Here is a 25,000-nt window from a genome sequence, read left to right on the forward strand (position 1 = left end):
GAATGGTTACACTGACATGGTAGTAGGCACTGATAAGCCCAGGTCTCTCAGATGTGTGTATGACTGTTATGTGTTTGTCAATGTGTATATGACAGTATGTCACACTATGTATTGTTCATAAACAACCAGTACATCCCCATTACCATAATGTACAGGGCCTGGTGATGTTCTTCCCTTAACATGTAACCTGGAACACACCTCATCGTAAAAGCTGTGTGGTGTGTGCAATTAAGGCCACACACATCAGTAGCACTACATACCTAGGTAGGGGTTCTAGTCCCAGTATTGCCAAGTAAGAGTGTGTGTGTGTGTGTGTGTGTGTGTGTGTGTGTGTGTGTGTGTGTGTGTGTGTGTGCCTGTGTGTGTGTGTGTGTGTGTATGTGAAGGGATCTACTTCAGTTTGCAGAATATACATGTCCCAGGAGGTCATCTGTCTGAGAACTGCCTGGCAAATGCTAACATTTCACAGTTATCATCCTGTGGAAATTAATTCCATCACAGCTAGTAGTAGATGTGTAAATGCCCTCTTCCCCACTGTATAGGTGTACAGCAATACTGGGGTTGGTATATATATATATATAGCTGGGTATGGATCATGTGGAAACAGCCACCATCATTGCAGTTACTGTTGAGTGTATCTCCCTGCTTAGCTGGCTGTAATACTGTACAGTTCATGTTAACAGGTTAAGTAGTTGTCAGTCAAACTATCTGTGGTACTAGAGCACCTCACACCCTCCAAATCATAGGGCTGTGCCATCCGCACCAGCACACCTATGTTTACCGAGTTGAGGCTTGCACTACATTGGGGAATGGGACATATACCCTGCCAGTACCATTGTCAATGACATTAAACTAGCAGACTGCTTATTTCCCAATATGTTGTTGTGCCTATTCTGTCTTGGTGGAATTATATAGGCTAAAATAGGTTCCTTGCCCAAGTACATACATCCATGTGTACAGTATTATCTGTGTATTGCATCAAAACCAAAGCCTCTATGTGTGTTATACTCAAACATGTGGTGTGTACCACCCAGTACACTTATCATTGTCCACTGTAGAAGGGCTGCTGACATCAGCCACCATGCACTCACCTGTATACACCCCCAGACCTATCAGCCATGTGGCACATGCAGTAACTGTTATATAGACCTGTGACATGTGTTCACCTGTACCCAGGATATGGCACAGTCAAGGTGTCACCACAGTGCCATACCCCTTGTGGGAAATAACAGCAGACCAACATCCTGCTGACACATGGACACCTACAACACAAATGGAATACATTATGAGACCACAATCACTCAGTGTTAATAACATCTATAATGCATCATGGCTGGACAGCTACACTTCCTGACATGTAAGCATTAAACTTTAGTGCTGACAACATGTTACACAGCATTACATTGGTACACAATAGTACAGTCTCCCTGTGCATCAGAACCATATTAGCCTGACCCTGACCCACCTCGCCACCTGTGAAGGGAAAGAAACACACTTTAAGACCTGTACGTCATTGCTTAACAGTACACATGCACACGCACACACACACACACACACACACACACACACACACACACACACACACTTACAGGTAAGGTTAAACAAAGATATTACACACAGACCTCTCATTACCCATCTGTCAACATGCATGACATATGGCACTCAGCAGCATGCAGTGCAACTATAGTCAATCCCTGTTACCAACATTATACATCTCTGTGATGCATGGGTTGTGTTAGTAGGTGATGCCCCTTCCCCTGGAATACACTGGACTCATGTACACAGTATTGCTGTGCAGCTGTTCAGCACCCTGGCATGTACTGTGCACCATATCTCACAAGTGTACACACCATTGCTGAATGTGTATATGTGTGTCAGTTATGTTTGCTCTCCTGCCCACAGCCCCTATGTGTTTGTCTGACATATACCTGTGATGATATGTGGACAGATGTAATTTGTGAATGCCTGATGTCTGATTTACAGATCTCATCATCAGCGGTGCATGTATGGCCAATAAAATACAATTACACTGACAATCTTCAAACCTTACTGTGGCTATGGGGAGTGTACACACCCTTATTGACATGGCACCCTCTTCCCTGATATATCATCGGGCCACATTACTGTATATGTTAACATTACACTAACCTGATATGTGACATATGACCTGTGCAATCAAATGCAGTATCAAACAAATGTGTTAGTTGTGCAGATGCTGATTGAAATGCAAACAATTTATGGGCACATATGTGTGCACACCCTTATGATGGTTTGTTTTACCAACTGTTAAGTGCACTACAGCAGTCGCTATTCCTGGAAAGGGTATACTAGCATAAGCCATCTGCATTTGCCAGTATGTGGTCACTCTGCCCTACAAATGTCCCCCAACTCTGCATGATTGCAAGGTCATCTCATGTGCACAGACCTTGGAGGTCACACAGTGCCGTCACTGTTGCTGTGGAGTCAGGGTTATGTCTGCCACAATTCATGACCTTGACTATGTGTAGATACAGCCATTCTTAGCAAGCTTTCGACCTCTGATTCATTTCACTGTTGTGTTTCAGGATGATACCCCCCATCCTCAGCCTTTTTGCAGATGCTTGACAACTATAGGCTACACATGTGTGTCATTTTGCAGTGTCCGAAATACTGAACACCATGTGTACCGGCCTAGACCCTGCTAATGAATGGCAAACATACAGGTGTACACTGACACCAGCAAGGTACAGATGGGGATGTTGGGCCTGAGGTGGGGTGAGGTGTTGGTTGTGCAGCACATGTATCTTAATTAATACTGTCTGTAGGTTTTCAACTTGGTCTTGGTACACCAGTACATATTGCAACACTTGCCTTTGGGGGACATTTGATGTTATGCATATGCTACCTGTAGAGAGCCCTGGCTGATGTTTCCTGTGGAACAACTGTCCAATCTGATTACCCTAACCCATGGGCCACACTTATGCAGAGTCCAGGCAATTGTCGACACAGGTACTGCACAGCCAGTACTTGCTAGACATTCCTGCAACTCCTTCAGTGTTGTGGCATGTTACTAGGCAGCCTACATGACCAGTTTGCAATATGTGTCATCATCTGTCTTGGATGGCCATCTATTTTCTACATTAATCTTGTCCCATACATCCTCACCACATACATAACTGTCTGCACTGCATGGTATATGCAATGGTGAGGTAAGGCTACATGTCCAACTCCTGGGTACTACCTGTTGGGTATGGGATCCATTCCATGGCTTGTAAGATGTGTGCAAGCTATGGCTGCCTCTGTTGCAGGTAAGTGGGCACATTTGATGGGCAAATGTCTTGGAGAGCAGACCATTTCTTGGTGTGACATTGAGGACTTGTACTTGCTGGAAGGTCCATACTCATGAAGAGTGCATGCTGTCAGTATGTCAAAAGCAGCTTCCACAATATGTTATTTGGAGTGTATGCACACATATGCTTCTAGAGTTTGTTAAGGTATGTATTCCCCATATTTTCTGTCCTAACATAGGATTCCATATTACACATTCCTTGCTCATGTTAGGACCACATTACAGGTTGTAAGGGTTGTTGAATGTAGTATTGTGATATGCCGTTGTGTAGATCTGTAAAAGTTGCCATTGTAATAGTGGTATATACACTATTGTAGCACTGTATAAGGGTGATGTTTCAGACATGTTCCTACTGTAGGCCATTTGTCCCACCATTATGTTCATTTCTGTGCACACATCTTGCAATGACAGGTTGTTAGTTGTATTGTAGGACTCTTACATACCCTTCAGATATGCCGCCATGGTGACCACTGTGATGCAGTGCAGTTAGCAATAACAATAAGTGAAAATGTACAGCATGCATTATTGGTAGATGTGTTAAATGTGTGCATGGAAAATACCATGGCCATAACATGGCCGGTGTATTAGCAAAGCTGAACAAGCACCATACTCACCAGCTACAGGCTGCTGCCTCAGAGGTATACCAGAGGGACCTACATAGTTGTGTGAGAGATGTGATGTCAGTAGCCACACCTGTGGCATTGGTACAGGGTGGGAGCAGCATTACGGTACATCAACAGTACAAACCCACAATACTACTGATTATGTACATCTGTTTATTACTACAACACAGCAACAGACTATATATATATATATATATATATATATATATATATATATATATATTATCTCAGATATGCATGATTAAACTCTACAGATGCAGATGGATACGCAACAGTGGTCTCCTGATTTGCCCTGTGGCCTTACCTGCACACTCCTCATCCATTGTGTGGGTAGCACCCACCTCCACAATGCTCTCTGCAGGATCTTGTGTTTGCAGGCAGGCAGGTGCCCTGAGGCTGGCGAGGAGCTACTCAGCATGTGTCAGGGGGCTGGATGGCATGACCCCTCCCTGTTGCTAGCTGGTCCCTCCTAACTGCAGCAGTACACTGACAGGCATGGTGGAGTAGGTCAGTCCACCAATGTCGGACCTGCTCATAACTGCAGTTATGTAGGCCGACATCATTTACACTGTGGACAAGATCGTTCCACAGGGTGGTCCTCTCCTGCAGATCATGGGCTGTATGTCCAAACAAGGTGTGGTAGTGCTGAACCAGGTGTTGTATGATCACCTCATTCTCCTGGGGGGAGTACACTGGCAATTGGTTCTGTGACATAGTGCCTGAAAGACATCAAGAGGAAAAAAGGTCTGAGGACCTCATACTGCAAGGATATAATACTTGTTAATACACATCTCTGTCTCCCCCCACCATATCTGCAGCAAAAATCTGGTCACACAACCCACCGGGTATGTTTACAGCAAACCTACTGTTGGGACATATATTGTATTGTACAACAATTTGTGCAATGTGTTTGTAGTCATGTTCCATGTTGAAACACTATCATTGGTGGCCTGTTACGAACAATGTCACCTGTATGCCATTGTAAGGGCCACTATGGTTCCATATAGACATGTGTTCTGTTTGCTATGTGACTGCTGCAAATCTGGTGTTTTGTGTTAATGGGGATATCTATGCATGTTGTTAGACATAGTCCTAGAATGTGTGGACTATTACTACCCACATATGTTCTATAACTGTGACACAATACCATGTTTGGGAAGACAGTTCTCAGCAGAACCACCTCTCCCACCTCATCTGGCCATGTTACCAGGCCACATCACATCTAAGACCCACCCTGGGACTTCATCATCTGCTGGTCCTGCACTACCTTCAGGTGGAACCACTTCAGGGGGTGGTGTTCTCCCCTCTGCTGGGAGCACACACAGACAGGATCCTGTCACCTGAAGTCAGGTCAAGGGTCTGGTGCATAGGGAGCTCCACAGAGACTTGGGGGATGTACTACACCACCTTGAGACCCTCAGTACACAATCACAGGATCCACATGCTCCTCCTGCTCAGCCCCCAGCCCAGGCACCTTCAGGGTCGTGAAGGTGGAGTTGTGACTGCACATAGGTGGGGACCTTGGTCCCGTTGTTTCCATATGGGGCTCATGGGCATCCACATTCCAAACACCACTCCCCATCCAAGGTGTTTACCCATCACATGTGTCATATACCACCCCTGTATGCTGTCTAGTCTGTCTTCCAACTCAACCTACCTCCCCAAATATACCTACTATCCTTCCTCAACATACCAATCCCACCTTCACAAAGAAGGGCAATGTGTTCCCAACATGGATTTCACACCAGACATAACTGTCCATTTTGCACCCACTTACTACAGTATATATATATATATATATATATATATATATATATATATATATATATATGTATGTGTGTGTGTGTGTGTGTGTGTGTATAGCTATGTGTGATGTTCTCTCACAAATATTGTGCAGCACTGTCATTCAACTGTAGGGGAAATGTATTTATATGTATATATATATATATATATATATATATATATATATATATATATACACACACACACACACACCCACACACACACACACACACACACACACACACACACACACACACACACACACATACATATATATAATTATATGTGTGTGTGTGTGTGTATGTATTGTGGACATACACGTGTATGTGTGTGTGTGTGTGTATATATATATATATATATATATATATATATATATATATATATATATATGTCAATGTATCAAGTCAAGCCTGGCTAACTCTCTCTAGAATTTGTAAAAAATCTGTTAACCAGTTTACTGTGTAATTTAATTTAATCCTGACTTGCGCTCAGGATTAACTCTAATCTGTGGAACTTGTTTAACTTGCTTACTTATGTAATCTCTGTAAATAGTCTGTTTGTAATATATAATGCTGGTATTATGTAATGCTGTATCTGCTTACCCTTGGAGCTTTTCTCCCTGGGCCTCCACTGAAAATGGACATGCATCCAGTCGGACAATCCCGGTCAACAAATGTAAAATAAAAATAAAAAATAAATATATATTTTGAGTTGTGTGTGTGTATATATATATATATATATTTATATATATATATATATATATATATATATATATATACACACACACACACACATACACACATACACACACACACACACACACACACACACACACACACACACACACACACATACACACACACACACACACACACATACACATATATATATATATATATATATATATATATATGTATATGGGGTGCATTCAAATATCAGGTCCACACTCTCTAACTCTCCTTCCTCCACAGCTGCACTGTTCTGCCTTAATACAACACAGACAGGTGTCACATGTGGACACAGCCAACCATTAGGGGGGTATATATAGGGACAGATTGCAGGTAAGCCTATTACATACCTATAGCATTTGTGCATGCTACATTACATGTTAACATGGCTGTCCTGCAAGTGGTGGGGTCTGAAAGTCTTGTGTCTATCATAACGGCATTATTTCCAACACCAGCTATTTGCCACACTAATATACATGTCTTGAGGTAAAGAACACACACTTTGATGGCTTACATCTTGTCATTCAGTGCTGATCTGCACAGTTGACAGGTATGGCCTACTGCCCATAGGGACAGATACTATGTCTATAGCAGGGCAACAACTCCTGATGGCACATATAAATCTTTCCACTTCATCTATCCCATTATTATAGACCACGTACTACATTCAATTACATGCATACATGTTTCACATACCTGTTGTAGTATTGACCTCTCTTCTGAGTACACTTTTATCTGTCCCCTTAGTTATCTAGGGTTGTTTTGTAGATTTAGTTGGTTTAGATTTTTTTTTCCTGTTTGTTTTTTTGTTTGTTTGTTTTTTGTCTCTCTCTCTCTCTCTCTCTCTCTCTCTCCACTACAGGGATTGAGCTGCTTTGAATAGATTGCAGCATGGATTTTGTAGGTTAGGCACATGATCAGGCGATGGCCTCTGCACCAATCAGTGTTCACCACTTGCTACTTGCATGCAGCCAGCTGTGTAGTACTTCCAATTACCACTGTCATGGCAACCCACTACTATAAATTACTGCATCATGTGGGTGTTGTCCCTTTACCTTTCCTGTATGGAAGACATCCTTCCTGTGTGTGGGCAGCAGTGTTACAGACAGCAGGTAGCAATACCTCTTACAACAGGACTTGCAGACACAGGCCAACTACATATTTATATATGGTTCCAGACCTACAGACAGTGCGAGTAGTGTTGTTATATGCATTGTATAGCGCTAGTTTTACAGGCTTTGTGTGTTCATGCTAGTTTAGCATGGAATGCAGTCTATCTGCATAGCTCTCAATGGTGGGCCTATCCATATGATGGTCAGAGGATTGACTGTTATGTTTTGTCTGTTCACCACACAAGTCTTGTCTCCGATATATTAGTGGCATTCTGTCTGTTGAGTGCTATCAGTACATGGCTACATCTATTTGTTTCTGACTTCATATTCCTGAATAAAGGTATGTTTCAACCAATCCTGTAACAGCAACTACTTTCACAGTGTATAACAACAATATTGCAAATATGGCCCTGTGTTCCAGCCTCTGTCCTCCACCTATATACCAGACTTTGTCCATATGTCACGCAGTAAGAGGTTGTTAAGTAGTGGCTTATCATTATGCAGTGCTGGCATTTCTGCCATCATTCCAGTGATGTTGTGGACCCCCACACATATTGTGGGGTAGGGTCCATATTTATGTGGGTTACAGCTGGGCAAAATGTGTGTGTCCTTGTACAGTCCAGAGGTCAGTGTATGTAACACTGTTATATGCCCAAAGTCATTCTATGAAGGAGGGGTATGCATCATTTATAACCTAGGCTGTTACAACATGTGAGGGATATCAGTAGTAAGACACCTTAAGGTATATGGCTGTACATTTTCATACATTTCACCTTGGGAACAGTGGTGGTCTAGTGCTTACTGTCTTACAGACAGTTCTGTTTGTCAGTGTGATAGAGATGTTTTAAGTTAAGCATTATGTAACAGATACATTTTAATTGTGACAATTTAATTCTTTTGCCCCTAGAGGTTGAGTACAGAGTGTAATTGGGGGCTGCTGAACTACATCTGCATTAATTAGTGTTGATAAATTCTTATCTTCAAGGCCAGTGTTTCCTTACTATTGTACTACTTGAAGGCCTTGGCCTGGACAGCAGCATATGTTATGCTTTCAGATTACTGTATAAAATGTTTTGCTTGAGAGTTGTATTACTCAGTTAGTATGTATTTCAAATACCTAACTGCTATATGAAATGGCATATACAACTGAAATAGTACACAAATAAACATTTCTATGTATATAAACCTGTGTGTGGTGTCATATCCTTTGACTTCTCTGTGGGTATATGTTTCATGCAATAGTTGTCTTTTGTATGACAGAATCGAACACTGTCCATTTTAAAAGGTGGCAACTGTAGGAATACTGGCTGTTAAATATGATGTGCACCCTCTAAATATGTATTTTCCTATGCATATCTATATGTAGTAATATATGTATATGTGTATGTATGTGTATATATATATATATATATATATATATATATATATATATATATATATATATATATATATATATATACACACATATATGTGTGTGTATATGTATCATTGGAATGTGTACTGCTTTCACATTGTACATTCCCTATTGTAGACAGACTGTTCTGCATGATATCTTATTGATATCATCCTGACATTGTACAGCTGAGATGGACTACTGTTAACTTCTTGTGGCTATGTTGTGTAGGGTCCTGGGTATGAGACTTGCAAGTGTTGGTATTGTGTTGCAGGCAAATCTGTTCAGCTGTGGAGGAGTGGATGATATCAATTATTACAAGAGGTACTTAATTTGGGCCCCCTCACCCCCATTAGCAGTGCCTTTGGTCATATATGTATTTATTGTGTTATTTTATCTATCTATCTATCTATCTATCTATCTATCTATCTATCTATCTATCTATCTATCTATCTATCTATGTATATACATATATATATCTGTTTACACATATATTGATATATATATATATATATATATATATATATATATATATATCTGGATCTACTTCAAAACAACTAAAACCCATAACATCTAATTTCATAACATTGAGACCAGAACATCTAAAACCCATAACATCGCATTTCATAACATCTAACACTACAAATCACAAGACAATAACATCCCCTCCACATATAACTATTCCAAACTACCAAACATACTTTTTACTATGTTTCTGCAGGGGGGCAAGCCCCCCTGCACCCCCTACACTTCCCATAAATTAAATACACCAACTCCAAAATCTCACTACAGTGGGAAAAAGTTAATTTCCTAACCCCACTGTATCAAGCCCCCCTGCAGAAACATAGTAAAAAGTGTGTTTGGTGCTTTGGTGTTGTTATATGTGGAGGGATATTATTTTGATGTGATTTGTAGTGTTAGATGTTATGAAATTTGATGTTATGGGTTTTAGATGTTTTGGGTTTTAGATGTGGTCTCAATGTTATGAAATTAGATGTTATGGGTTTTAGATGTTTTGAAGGGAACCCATATATATATAGCCATCTATATGTAGACATCTATATATATCTATATATATATATATATATATATATATATATATATATATATATATATATATATCTATATATATATCTATATATGTGTGTATAGGTATATATATATATATATATATATATATATATATATATATATATATATCTATACATACATATATTTATTTATATATATATATATATATATATATATATATATATATATATATATATATATATATATATATACATATATATATATATATATATGTATATATATATATATATATATATATATATATATATACACATACACACATTTCCTCTACTGTTAAATGACTGTGCTGGATGATATGTTTGAGAAAACATCGGATTTATTTATATCTGACAGGGCTTAGTAGCAAATCAGTTTGGCTATAGTGCGCAGTGTCCTGGGTTTGAGACTTGCAAGGGCTGCTTATTTTGTTGCTGGGCAGAACAGGGGCTTTTGGAGACAGAGTGATTAAGGCACTTTAAAGCAGTTGTAAGTGGGTTTGTGCTGGATTGTGCAGAGCTAAGCGACACTTACGTGAGCTTAGCTTCACTTACGCCTGCTTTTGGATGCTTAAACCCACGCTAATTTCAAATAAAGAAAAGAAAAAAAGGGAGATAGGAAAGTGGTGAAACTGGGGCAAGCAGTCGGACAAACAAGAGGAGAAACAAGTAGGGATGTGCAGGACGTGTGTAGGAAAGGACCATAGCTCTGCATTTCTTTGGCAGCAACAGCTGCTTTTAGTGTGGGCAATTTAGAATTTGGAGCCTCACACCCTACAGGAAGGTGTGTGGGCATCATACAATATGGATGATTGGTAGGGTTAGATTGTGTGCTGGGTACATGTCTCTGTGCGAAATGCAGATCTATGTATGGGACGTGTTTTTTTTTTTTTTGTGAGACAGATGCCCTTTTTTTTTAAGGTGAGAGTGGGATGTTAAGGAAGGATTATTGGTAAGTGTGGAAAGGGAGGTTTGGTAGGAGAGGTTGCATTTGCAGACAGACAAGACAGACAAGACAGCAGACAGGGGTGGTGTATGACACATGGGGGGGGTAGACACCTTGACAGGGAAGGTGGTTGGGAATCTGAGACTCATGAGCCCCCAAGATGGTAGTAGTGGCACCGACGTCCCCTCCCAATGGCAGTCACCACTACTCCTTCACAGCCACAAAGGTGGCTGTGCTTGGGGCTGAGCTGGAGGGGCTGCCTGCCCCTCTAGCTGTGACAGCCTGCCCTCCACCTGGTGCAGGCGGTCATCCAGCTCCATCTGGAGGACACTGCACACCATGCCACAGACCTTGTCCCAGGTGACAACGTCCTCACTGCGCCCACTTGCAGGGGGGCTGAACCCCATCCCCTCCAGCGGTTCCACCTGAGGGTGATGCAGGACCAACAGATGAGGGAGGTCTTCGGCCAGGTGGGGTGGGAGAGGTGGATCTGCTGGGATCTGCCTTCCCATATGTGCTATGGTGTGGAAATTAACAATGAATATTGGTTTATTGGTTAGTCATGCACAACACATTACAACATTAGTCAAAATAGCATGCATGGATATTCCCATTAATCCAAAACTGTTAAATTATAACAGTGCCATAGCAAACAGAACCCATGCATATATGGAATGGCATTCAGGGTTGCAACAGCATGCCAGTTAGTGGTATGTCAGGCAGGCAATAAGATGATTTTTCAACAGGGGATATTAGTATGCACACAGTTTAAACAATGATAAACCAAATGGAACAACGGTCCCAACAGTATAGGTTTGTTTAGGGACATACCCATGTTGGTTTCAGTGTGATGGTTGGATCAGTTGAGGGGTGGGAGGGAACGGATTCAATTGACAACTGCTATCAAGTATATTTGTCAGTACACTACTATTCACTACTCTACATTCTGACCACACTTACACTCTAGGTGGGCCATGGGGCTGCTACAACACACCAACACGCTGTAGATATCAACAGAGCAATTGTACCCATATTTTAGTTATACACATCAGACCTGTTTCTATACTGACTTGTTTACCTGTGGGCCTGTCCAGATGAACTGTGTGCACATTATATTGCTGTTTCCACACATATTTCAGATTCACATTTTAGTTGCAGGCCCTGGAGTGTGTGTTGTGCCTTTCACATACCTCTACTGGGACATTCTCTGTGTGCAGGTTTCTTGTCACCTGGGGAAACTATGGACTGGGGCTGGTCAACACAGCAATTGTACACCTTTCATTGTTATACACATCATACTAGTATTTCTATTCAGATTGCTTTACCTGTGTGCCATGTATGGAAAATGCATGTGTTGTAGTACATTATTTTTTCTATTCAGATTGCAGTTTACAAGTGTAGAACTAGACTGAGATGTTAGTGGCGGTCCCTGGATTTGAACCGTGCTGTGTGTGCAAAATTGAATTTCAGGCCTAGTCCTTATAAGACTAAGCTACTCCGGAAGTGTTGTGTTTTGCTTGTGACATTTCTGTCTAGTACATATTTTTGTGCACAGTACTTTTATTATCACATATAGCATTATGTGTTTCCCATTTTCAGTACATTTTATGCATACACAACTGATATTGGTGTCCTGTTTGTGAAACCTGCACATTAGCTGGATTGCACATTTGACTTTTTTACAACTATATACTGCAATTTAGATTCCTGAGTACACAGTGTAGGTTTTAGGTCTGCACCTGTTAGCCTTATACATTTCTCAGTACATTTACAGCTACATACGGCTGAAATGGAAAGGTTAACACAGGACAATGCTGGCAGACAAACAAGTAAAACACATTCTGATGGGAATGTGTACTGTTGCTCTTTTCCAGTTATTTGGCATGCCCATTCTAATGTATGCGGACAACTTCACCTCAGTTAATGCATTCTGCAGGACATACACATTTCTATTTATCAGGTACAAGTGAGATGACACACACCAGTGTTTAGGATCACCTTTATTAGTTTTGACATACATATCTATGTATGACTCAGAACTCCACAATTACTATTCCTACATGATCTGCACAGGGGAATACTTTTCATTTGTAAGTGTTACAGTAGCCCTGACATGGCACTTTCTTGGCAGGTTTACTCAGACACACTCATACATAGTCTAATATTCCTCTCCTGCATATTGTACCTTGTTTGCTACTGATATCTGTCTTACACAGTAGCTGGGAATACTCCATTGTAACACTGGTAGCCTTACACAGGCATTTATTCCTGACTTTTGCAGCACAATTATATATACAAGCAATACTACCATTACTAAAATTTTGATTTCTTACTGCTAATAGTAGGGGGTATTCTGTACTCACCATACTGCTGATGCAGCTGGGGCAGTCGCTGTGCATGAGTCTGCACATTCTGGGACCTCTCCGCAGCAGCGGTATGGGGAGACATCACACATTAATCACACCTGCACAGTCACAAGTTGAATTTTTTCCATACTTAGAGATACATAAGACTTTTCCTTAATCTAAGCTTATCAAAAGAAGAGTCTTTATTCTTGTCAGTTTATTTTATGGCCAGGGATGTGTTCAATATGTTATCAGAGGTCATAGGTCCTATTACAAAACCTATTGGATCTAAATGACTCAGACTTAGTAGAAGAGGAGCCACTCTGTTAGCCAGCAAAGAAATGAGAAATTTACAGTCATGATTCATGAGAGATATAGGATGGTAGGATCTCCTCAACTGTATATGGTATTTATAATTATTCAGCTAAATGTAAGAAAACTAATTTGGGATATGTTTCTTCATACAGAAAATAACTTTTCCCCCCACTCCCATGGTTTTTGGGTAAATGTCCAGGGAGTTCTGCACCATTCCCTTTGCCATAAAAGCTTGGCTGACATCCATCTTAATGTCTACATTCATTAAAGCCTATAGAACACTTTGAAGTTTAGTTTGAACCTTCTATTGCATCTCATTGGCATTTAGTTTTAATATGTTTAGGCATGAAGTAGCATAATTTGTACCCGAACAGTTTATAGGTTCATAGGTTCATACTAGGCTATCTGCCCTAGGGCATTTACAAGCCTAGCCAGAGTGTGTTTGGCTTTCGCCACCCATTTTAAATGAATTTTGCTATGCCCTTTTTCGAGGTTAGTATATCGTGCCTCTGTCTAACAGTGACACAGAAGTGATACCAGGGGTAAATCTATGATCTCCCATCCACTCATCAAGATTCCTCTTGAAGAGAGTCAATGAGGGGCTTTGCCTAACCTGGACTGGGATTTTATTCCAGAGTGAAGGGAGCCTCTGGGTTATGAATCTGTCCCTCCAGCATGTCCTATTTATTTCAGTGCTGAGGTTCAAGTCTCTCAAGCGTGTAGCTCGATGGGATTTGGATTTTCTGAGGTGCAGCATGTCCATTAATTCAGGGTTGGACATGGCTTTATACGTCAGGCACAGATTGCCTCTGAGCAGGCGGTATGCCACTGAGTAGAGCTGGAGTTTCTTTAACCGGGCAGCATATGGCATTTGTTTGAGCCCTTTGATCCTCTTGGTGAGGTACTTTTGGGGTCTTTCCAGTTGCTGCAGGTGTCTGGTAAGGTACATCCCAAAAGGGGCATTGTACTCAATTATGGGCCTGATGAGGGATGAGTAAAGAGGCACGATGACCTCCCCTGATCTAGATGTGAATCCCTTCATGATTAGGTGGGCTATATAAAATGTTTTTCTAACCACTTTGGCCACGTGGTTGTCAAATGAGAGATTGCTATCAACTTGGGTCCCCAGGTCCCTAATTACTTCTTCCATACTTAATGGATTACCACCTATGTGGTAATTTGTGGGCACTGTTTTTGCCAAAGGGGATAACTATACACTTTTGGTGTTTAGCTTGAGGCCATGGCTCTGGCACCAGTTGTCTGTTTCTATGAGGCCCTTTTGTAGGATGCTTGTGTCAGCTGGAGAGTCAATTATGGTGCCCAGTTTGCAGTCATCTGCGAACTTGGTCAGCCACAGTCCTTCCGTGTTGGCCTGTACCTCCGAGAAATATATACCGAACAAGAGAGGTCCCAGGACTGAGCCTTGTGGGATGCCGCTTGTAACTGGTTTGGAGTCTGACATGGCTCCAGCAATTCTAACCATGTGGGTTCTGTCCTTGAGCCAGTTTGCAACCCATCTAGTGACATAGGGGTTTATATTTAAGCTGGTGAGCTTATCTATAATGCCCGAGTGGGGTATTGTATCAAAGGCTTTTGTGAGGTCCAGGTAGGTTGTGTGGACCACCTTCCCCTCGTCAATGGCCTTGGTGACTGTTTCAAAGAAATCAACCAGGTTTAAGAGGCAGGATCTGCCCTTAACAAAGCCGAACTGGGTAGGATCCAGTGTCTGTAGGTCCCCAATATCTTTATTTATGAGGTCCATGATGATCGTTTCCATAGCTTTGCAGACCAAGCTAGTCAGGCTTATGGGCGATAGTTTCCAGGATCTGTTGAGGCACCACCTTTGTGGAGAGGGACCACTGTTGCTGTACGCCACTCTTTGGGTACATATCCTGTAGTAAGGCTGAGATTGAACAGTAGTTTTATGTTTGTGTTTAGTTCTTCTTGGAGTTCATGTAGGGCAGCCGGGACACCGTCTGGTCCCATTGATGCTGTGCTTTTGCTTTGGAGAGGCGGCTCTTACCTGAGTATCTGAGATGTCAGGGGCAGCACTCTGCTGGGATAGATATTTGCCCTTTTGGTGGGAGGGAGAAGTTTGCACTGAACCTGTCAGCTAGGATGTTGGCAATGTCTGTGGGTTCGGTGTATTTTTTGTCATTTTGGACTAATTCTGAGCATATCTGGGAATTCCCATCCAGGTTCCTAACATAACTAAAGAAAGCCTTGTGATTATCCTTAGTGTCCTGTGCAATTTTTCTCTCGAAGCTAGCCTTAGACGATTTTATGAGTGCCCGTAGTTTTTTGCTAATACTGATCAGAGATGCCTTCCCTTTTTGGCATTTTGCTCTTTCATGTAGTAGCTTCCTCCTTCTATTGTATAATTTGTTTATGGCTGGGGTCCACCAGACAGGACGCCTGCCTTTGGAGGATTGGGTCTTGGTTTTATTTGGGATTGCATGATCCATGCATTCCTGAAGGTGTTCATAGAATGCGTTTATAAAGGATTCTGCGGTCTGGGCCCTATTTTTAACAGGCCTGGGGGCTTTGAAGGATTCCACCTCGGTTTTGAGGAGTGTGAAATTTGCTTTAGAGAAGTTTTTCATTGTGGTTTTCTGGGCAGGGGCTGGGGTCGGGATGTGAATATCTAGTGAGATTAGTTTATGGTCTGATCTTACCAGTGAGGGATACACTTCTGGTCTGGAGCATAGAGTCCCCATGTTGGTGATGATCAGGTCTAGTATGTTTTCCCCTCTTGTGGGAATGGTAACAAGTTGTTCCATAGCATTTGAGTTTATAAATTCTAGGAACCTTTGGGCTAGGGTGTTGGAGCTAGAGTAATGCTCCCAGTCTATGTTTGGGTAGTTGAAGTCGCCCAATATAATGGTGTTTGGAGAGACCTTCATATTTTCCAGTGTTCTCAGGAAGGCTGAGTGGGGTTCCTTGGTTTGGGAGGGTGGTATGTAGCAGGCTATAAACTGGAAGGCAGTTTTACCCACTGTTAGTTGCACATGGATAGTCTCTGATGCTTCATGCTGTGCCACCAACCTGGAGGTGTGGGTATCTTTGACGAATATTGATACTCCCCCTCCTTTTGTGGTTCGGTCCAAGTTTTGGGGCCAAAACACATGGTATGAGGTATAACCTGGTAGTGCTGGGGTGCTCTCGGGAGCCTTGAACCAGCTTTCTGTTACTGCACAGATATCGATGTTCTCCATGCTAAGGAGAGTTTCGAGTGCGTGCATCTTGAGGTTTAGACTTCTGGCATTGAGTAGCATTACTCTTAGTTTTTTATCCCTTGTGATACCTATGGAGGTGGGTTTGTCTTTTGAGCCTTGCCTAAAAAAGGCACTATGGGGGTGGCAAGAGCCTTTGCCAATATCCGAAAGCCCAGGGGTGACAGCTGCAAGCCGTCCCTAGCGAAGCATCGTGGCTTGTCGAGCATGTCATCCCAGGCTGACAGGCATTGGATCCCCTTTGAATGACACCAGTACTTAAGCTAATTGTTGAAATTGATCATCTTGTCTTCATATTGTGGCATCATTCTTGGTGAGGGTAAGATGCTACTCAAGGTCAGGGTCATACCGGCCTGGGCTACATGCTCAGAGAGCTCTTCTATGTCTCTTTTCATGTAGTCCAGGGAGGTATGTCTCAGGTCATTCACACCAGCATGGACAATGACTGAGTCATATTTGTACTTGCCTTGGAGTGACCTGAGTGCTTGTGTTATGTGGCGGATCCTAGCGCCCAACAGGCAGCTCACCGTGACCTTCTCCTTGTTTAGCCTGGTGAGCGGGATGTCAGTGTGCCTGACGATATAGTCACCTATTACAAGTGTATCAGGTGTGTTGTTTAGCCTTAAGGGCTGTGACTGTTCGGCACACTGGCTTTGTGAGCTATGTGTTGCACATGTTTTGTTTTGAGGTAGCGGTTGCTTGGGTGTCTGCTTTGGAGGTCTCTGCTGCTTAGGCAGATTTTTATTTAGAGCCTCAGTATGTTTTGTGTGTTTATGTGTTTGGTTTGCTGTCGTGGTAGGTCTATGTGAGACTGGAATTGTAGTGAGTGTGGTTTCCTTCTCCTCCTGACTGGTTACGTCAGTACTGAGTTGAGAGAGCTTAGCCTCCAGTTTGGCTATATGGTTGCATCTCTCACATGTGCTGGAATTTGTTGGGAGGAGGAGAGGGTTGTCTGTGTACATGAGGCAGCTGTAACATTGCCTCAAGATTCCCAGATTCACCAGCTGGACCGGAGAGGAGATTGACAACTGACCTTTGGACATGCTAGAATAGTATTGGGAATTCCTTTATAATTGAAAAAAGGGCCAATGGGGAACAAGGTACTCAAGGGGAGTTTGTGAGGGTGTAGTGCTTTTAATTTTTTAGTGCTGACTTATATAATTGCTTTAGTGAGCAAGTGCCATGTTTTAGAATAGGAATAGGGTGTTTATTATGAGAACTAGATCAGTTCTAAGTTTTCTTTAACAAGAAAAGTTTCACAGTTTGATAACTGGCGTGTTCCTACCATTGACATTCAAATAAATTCTGAATAATTAATCCTATACCTACTTACAGGTTTCAACTCTGCAAAAATGCTTTTGTTGTTAAGTTAATATGATCAATCTGAGTTGTAGAAATAAATCATCTGCATAGGCTAAATAAAAGTGAAATGCTTTTGTTTTGGACAAGAATACCTTCAGTGTATCTCTTTATAAAGGGTTGATTGTAATAACAAATGGTGATACAGGGCAACCTTATCTTATTCCTACACTTGAAGGAGACAGTGTAGTCTATGCCCATTTAAAGACTCTGAAGCTTCAGTTCCATGGTATAGATTTCCAGCTAGGGAATGTATCAAAAAGTTAAATTATCATTCCTTATGGCCAATGACTTAACTTTTTAGTTAACCAGATTAAATGTTTCTGTATCATTGTAATTTATTACACATATTTCTTTTTCACCTCTTTTTAGTTTCTGATATCGAAAGGGTAAGTTGTAGATATACAATAGACTGAGGCAAAGATTTCCTTTACACACAGCCAGACTTAGTTGAATAAATCTTTGTAGACTATTAACTGTTCTATTTGTTGAATGTGTTAAGGTACAAAATAATTTTCATACAACGTAGTTCAGAAGAGAATTATAATCACACTCATAAGTGGGCAGCTAGGAAATCAAGGTCCTAACTCCTTGAACAATGTAAAGCTTGAATCATTTATACCAATTTTTGATTAAATGCAATATTATTTTAACAACTAAAACATAACAACTGACCAATTAAAAATGAATACTACAACATTAATTTGGCTAAGATCTCCTCACTGTCTATCTGTACCTTTCCATATTAGACAGAAATTCATAATTCCAGAAAAGAATGTTTTACACTTGACATGTTGGCACTTTTATGTCAGCAGAAAATAAATTATCAGAAGCAGACTAAAAAAATCAGGAATCCATTTTGAAATGAAAATGTATTTAAAGCACAAAGACAGACCCTGGGATTCACTAATCTTTCATGCAGGAATAAGTTATTTTTGCACAGAAATGACCGTTTAAGGGCAGCACGGCAGCGTGCCATGCATAGTAATGAAGGCGTGCTGGCTCTGCTCCTAAATGGACATAGAGCATGGACGAGTGCAGGGGATGTGTCTGAGAGCAGAGTTCTCACAATACACATGCCCCTGCACTCAGGAAGTGCCACCCGGAAAGTATAATGAGCGAGAATGCTCATAGGAGGCTGCATACCTCCCAACTGTACAGATCATTGCAGAATGTCCAGATTACTCATCCATACAGCACCCCATTTGTCCTGGTAAATCACTGGGATGATCTCAGGATTGTAGTCGGAAAATAATGGCAGACATGTCAGTGCCAGACTTCAAATTCATCATAAAACGTATATGAAAATAAATTCTGTTACTCTAGCAACTGTCCTACATTTATAAGAGCAATAATGAAAATATGTCAGTAGTTGTACCACAATTTGTCAAGCTTTGTCCAGATAGTTTGCCTGAAGAGGTTGAGAGGTATGGGGGGTTGCTAGGATGTCTGACAAATGTGCAGATGCATGCAGGAATCCACAGCAATAAGTGAAACCTATTCCTTCCTAGAGAAATAGCGGTAGAGATTCTTTTTTTTCATACAGATTAAATTTAACCATAGGTGCATGGGTTTTCCCATTGCTTAGCTATGCATACTGTAGCTTAAATAGCACATGAAGATAAATAGCAAGATACATGCAATTGAAGCAGTACTGCAATAGTGTAGTGGTCAGAGTGCTCGCATTGTGAGCAGTCATTCCCAGTTCAATTCTCACTGTAGTAAATTCCATTTTCCATGTGAAATCACTTTATGAGCATTTTTTTGCTGTATAACCTACTAAATAACATATATTTGTAAACTGGAGTACTGCATTAAGTGCAGATGTGAGGTGTCATTGTAATGTGGTAAAATCCACAGATAAACACAGGTGCCCCATACAGTATATGTACACATGAATCAGGAATACTAAATGAAGGTATAATGTGTAATGAATGATAAATCCATACAGTGTCCAAATCTACCACTTTCCCAAGACCCATGTTTCATTTCTGTCTAAATTAGTGTGGGGGTAAGCGGAAGTAAGCAGTTTTAAGCAGTAGTAAGCTGGTTTAAGCCCGTTTGCATGGGGGTAAGCAATATGCACACAAGTTAAGCAATTTTGAAGCTAGCTCTCTGTAAGCATATTTAACCGTAAGTTAGCATTGCTTACCGTCACGCAAATCCACGCAAACCTGCTTACAACTGCTTAAAAAGTGCTTTAATCACTCTGTATCCATTAGCCACAGTTCTGCCCAGCAACAAAATAAACAGCCCTTGCAGGTCTTGAACCCAGGACCCTGTACACTATAGCCACCACAGTTAACCAGTAAGACATCACAGCAATACATAAAACTGAGGTATCCCCAAACAGATCCTCACTTTAGCAAAATCACAATTCACATGTGAAAGGAATCTATATACAGTTTTATGTTGTATAACCTAATACATAACATAAATATGTGGACTGGAGTACTGCATTAAGTCCAGATGTGAGGTGTCATTGTAATAAAGTGGTGAAATCCTCTAATAAACACAAGGACTCCATACAGTGTATGTACACATGAATCACAGATACTAAACAAATATATAACATGTAAAGAATGATAAATCAATGTCAAACAGCAAATAGTGTGCAAATTTAAAAATAAGCAATGCTAAGCATTGCACACCCCTGCTTACTAAGTGTAAGCAATGTGTAGGCCAGCTAAACCAATCTGCCCATTGGTATACCTCTTTAAGCAATGCCAACCTTAGGTAAGCAGGTTTGCCCATAGCTTAGCATTTTCAAAACCATCCAGTCATGGCATAGTGTGGGAAATCGGCCCTATTTAAACCCCACAGGTAGGAATACATCTCATAACTGCTTGCAGCTTCCTCCTGTAGGCACTATGACTGGTTTGAGAGAAGGATTGTACTTCCAGGTATAGTCCTGGGGCATCCAGGAGTCCAAAGTCATGGTAGGATTCCTCGTTAAAGACCAAGAACAGAGACTGCTGCAGGGCCAGTACTAGCATTCCCAATATAAAGCAGAAGCCTGGAACTGTCTTGCTCGTGACCCCAACAGTCCCACTGGCATCCCTTGAACTGGTGAGCAGGTCAGGCATCACTATGCTGACCTGAAGAAGAGAAAGAGGGAGCTCTTGGATCAGTGCATCCAAGAAGCTAGGCAGTTGCGTGATGTCCCAGCAGTGTGTAAGTACTCAACCTACTGCCTGTTTAATAATTGCCAGTTTATGTATATTATAGATAGGTATGGCTAAATGTTCTTATTTCTTTGACAGTGGCAGCAGAGTGGGCTGTGACTCAGGAAGCCCATGCCTGTAGGCTGCAGAGGCTGCGTCGTGAGACAGGTTAGTTAGTAATAATCTTGCATGTACTGTCATAAGAAATAAATCTAAAAGTAGTAGAAAGTTAATTGCCAATATAAAACCTGTATTGTGTATGGCATGTACTGAATAAACCAGACAATATGGCAGGAAGAGTGTCATATAGGTTGCATGTAAATAAAAGGGTAACAGCCTGGCAATAAAGGTCTAACTCCTGGACTGCTTGTGTCTACTCTGGTATCATATGGTAATGTAGTTTTGCAATCTGTTAATAGTACTGTTGTATTAAGTACTGCTACCTACACTGTGCTACATAAATAAAATGTGTAGGAATGTCTGTATATGACTGTTGTAATCACAAGGTCATAGTGTACAACTGAGAGAGACTTAGATACAAAACAGTGAAACGATAGATAAAATAATCCAAATAGCACACTCAACTAAGATGTGAAGTGTGGTATTTTTAGCACACACAGCCATGGTTCGAATCCTGGAAGTGGTAGTAAGCTGTATGCAGAATCATACCCCACAACTGTACAAATATTGTCGGAAAGTCCAGATAATTGGTGAAATTCCCCTGCCTGTCACCCTGTCCCCCTGGCAAATCAGTGGGATGATCCCAGAAGTTTAGGTAGCAGATAATGACATACAACTGATTGTCAGACATCATAACTGTCAGAAATATATCTATAAGAACAAACCTGTCACTCTAGCAACTCACCAAATTGTTATGAGAGTAATAAGCAAAGTATGACCCATCCCCAACTCCATGTTGTGAAGCTATGACCAGAGTGTGTGCAGTAACAGAGTGAGACATATGTGTATAATAATAATGTGGAATCTGGTAATATATGTGGCAACATTTAGCTAGTGTTAACAAACATTCCCCCCACAGGTCTGTCAGATGCGAAAACTGTGCCTAGAAATAAAAGATTGAAATCCTGGACTGGTACTGTTTAGTCTGGTATTGTATGGCAGTGTTAGTGTTGCAGTTTCTCTGAATAATAAGGTATTACTCATCACTGTCATCCACACAGTGCTACATAATAAGACTGTCTAGGAAAGCCTGTATAAGAGTATTGTAATTACAAGATCAGATTGTAAAACCACGGGAGACCTATAGACAGAAATCAGAGAACAGATACACAGCAGTATCTATATAGTACACTCAACTCTGATGTACTGTTTTATTTTTAACAGACACAGCCATGGTTCGAATCCTGGAAGTGGTAGTAAGCTGCATGCAGAATCATACTCCTCAACTGTACAGATTTGTCCAGAATGTCCAGATAATTGGCCCATATCTGCTGCCTGTTACCCTGTCCCCCTGGCATATCAGTGCGATGATCTCTGACATTTAGGCAGCATTTAATGTCACAGAACTGACTGTCAGGCCTGTAAATATTCAGAAAATGTATATGAAAACAAACCTGTCATTGTAGCAACTCACCAACAGTTTATGAGGGCTATAGTCAAAATATGTCCCAGTTTCACCTGCATGTTGTCAAGACATGCCTAGAGTGTGTACGATAAGAGATGGAGAGGTATGTGCATAACATAACCTGGAATCTGGGAATGTGCGTAGAAACAGGTAGTGTTAACAAACAATACCTCCATAGGTATACCAGGTAAGAGGTGTATACTGCAGGTAAAACACAGTTCATGTATATAGTTGTCTACAACCATGCCACGGTCCAAACTAAGGCCATAGGGTAGTGTAATAATACCTGTAAGGTACAGAGCACAGCACTGATTAAGAAAGTAATGAGAACTACAGGGATATATAAGTTGTTAATTGACATCTGTCTCCCCCCACCATATCTGCAACAATTATCTAAATACACAACTCAATCAGTATGTGTGTGTATATATATATATATATATATATATATATATATATATATATATATATATCTACATACATACATATGCATACATCTATAGATATATAGTTTACATATATATAGATATATATATATATATATATATATATATATATATATATATATGTATATATGTGTATATATATATATATATATATATATATATATATATGTGTGTATGTGTGTGTGTGTGTGTGTGTGTGTGTAAGCATATATATATATATATATATATATATATATATATATATATATATATATATATATGTATATACAGATATATATCTATAGATATAAAAGAGAACATAACAAATACATATATGAACAAAGGCACAGTTAATGGGGGTGAGGGGCCCAAGGTAAATACCTCTTGTAAGTATTGATATCACCCACTCCCCCACAACCAAACAGATCTGCCCTGCAACACAATACCAACTGTTGCAAGTCCCATACCCAGGACCCTACACAATGTGGCCACAAGGTGATAACAATAATCCTTCCCACCTGCATGATGTCAGGATGGTATCAATTACATATCATGCATTACAGTCTGGCTACCATAGGGAATGCACAATGTGGAAACAATAAACATTCCAAAGGTACATATACACACACATATATGCAGATGGGTCCCTATCAAATGATAGAAAGCTCATTTGATAGAAACTCATTTCACTGACACCGTAAGATAGAAAGCTCAAAACACTGAAAACCCATTTGACTGAAACTCAGAACACTGAAAATGCTATCGCCCCCCACATAGTTTATGTAATATTGCTTTCACCAAACAGTTATTCATTGTAGTTATAAGTATCCATGTGTAGGGTTTAAAATGTATGAAGTATGTGGGGGGCTATGCCCCACACCCCCATATGTGAAATAGTGTTGTCATACACTGAGTAAGTTGCTGGTGTTACAGGATAGTCTGCAACATATCATTATTCAAGAAGATGAAGTCAGAAACACAAATTGATGTAGCCATGTACTGATAGCACTCAACACACACAATGCCAATGATATGTCTGAAACAAGACCTGTGTGGTGGACAGGCAAAACATAACAGGCACACCTCTGGCCGTCATGTGGATAGGCCAACAGTTGATAGTTATGCAGACAGACTGCATTCCATGTTAAACTAGTATGTACACACAAACTCTGTAACGCTGGTGCTATACAATGCATATAACAACAGTACTCACACTCTGTCTGTAGTTCTAGAACCTTATACAGATATGTAGCTGGCCTGAGTCTGCAAGTCCTCTTGTAAGAAGTATTGCTACCTGCTGTCTGTAACACTGCTGCCGACACACATGAAGGCTGTCCTCCATACAGGAAAGGTAAAGAGACCACTCCCACATGATGTAGGGATTTATAGTAGTGGGTTGCCATGACAGTGGTAATTGGAAGTACTACACAGCATGCTGCATGCAGGTAGCAAGAGGAGGACACTGATTGGTGCAGAGGCCAACACCTGATCATGTGCATCACCTACAAAATCCATGCTGCAATCTATCCAATGCAGCTCAATCCATTTACTGGAGAGAGACTGATATATATATATATATATATATATATATATAT

This window comes from Protopterus annectens, chromosome 4.part1 (genome assembly GCF_019279795.1).
Source record: "Protopterus annectens isolate FY-2018-M chromosome 4.part1, PAN1.0, whole genome shotgun sequence".
Lineage (NCBI taxonomy): Eukaryota > Metazoa > Chordata > Ceratodontiformes > Protopteridae > Protopterus > Protopterus annectens.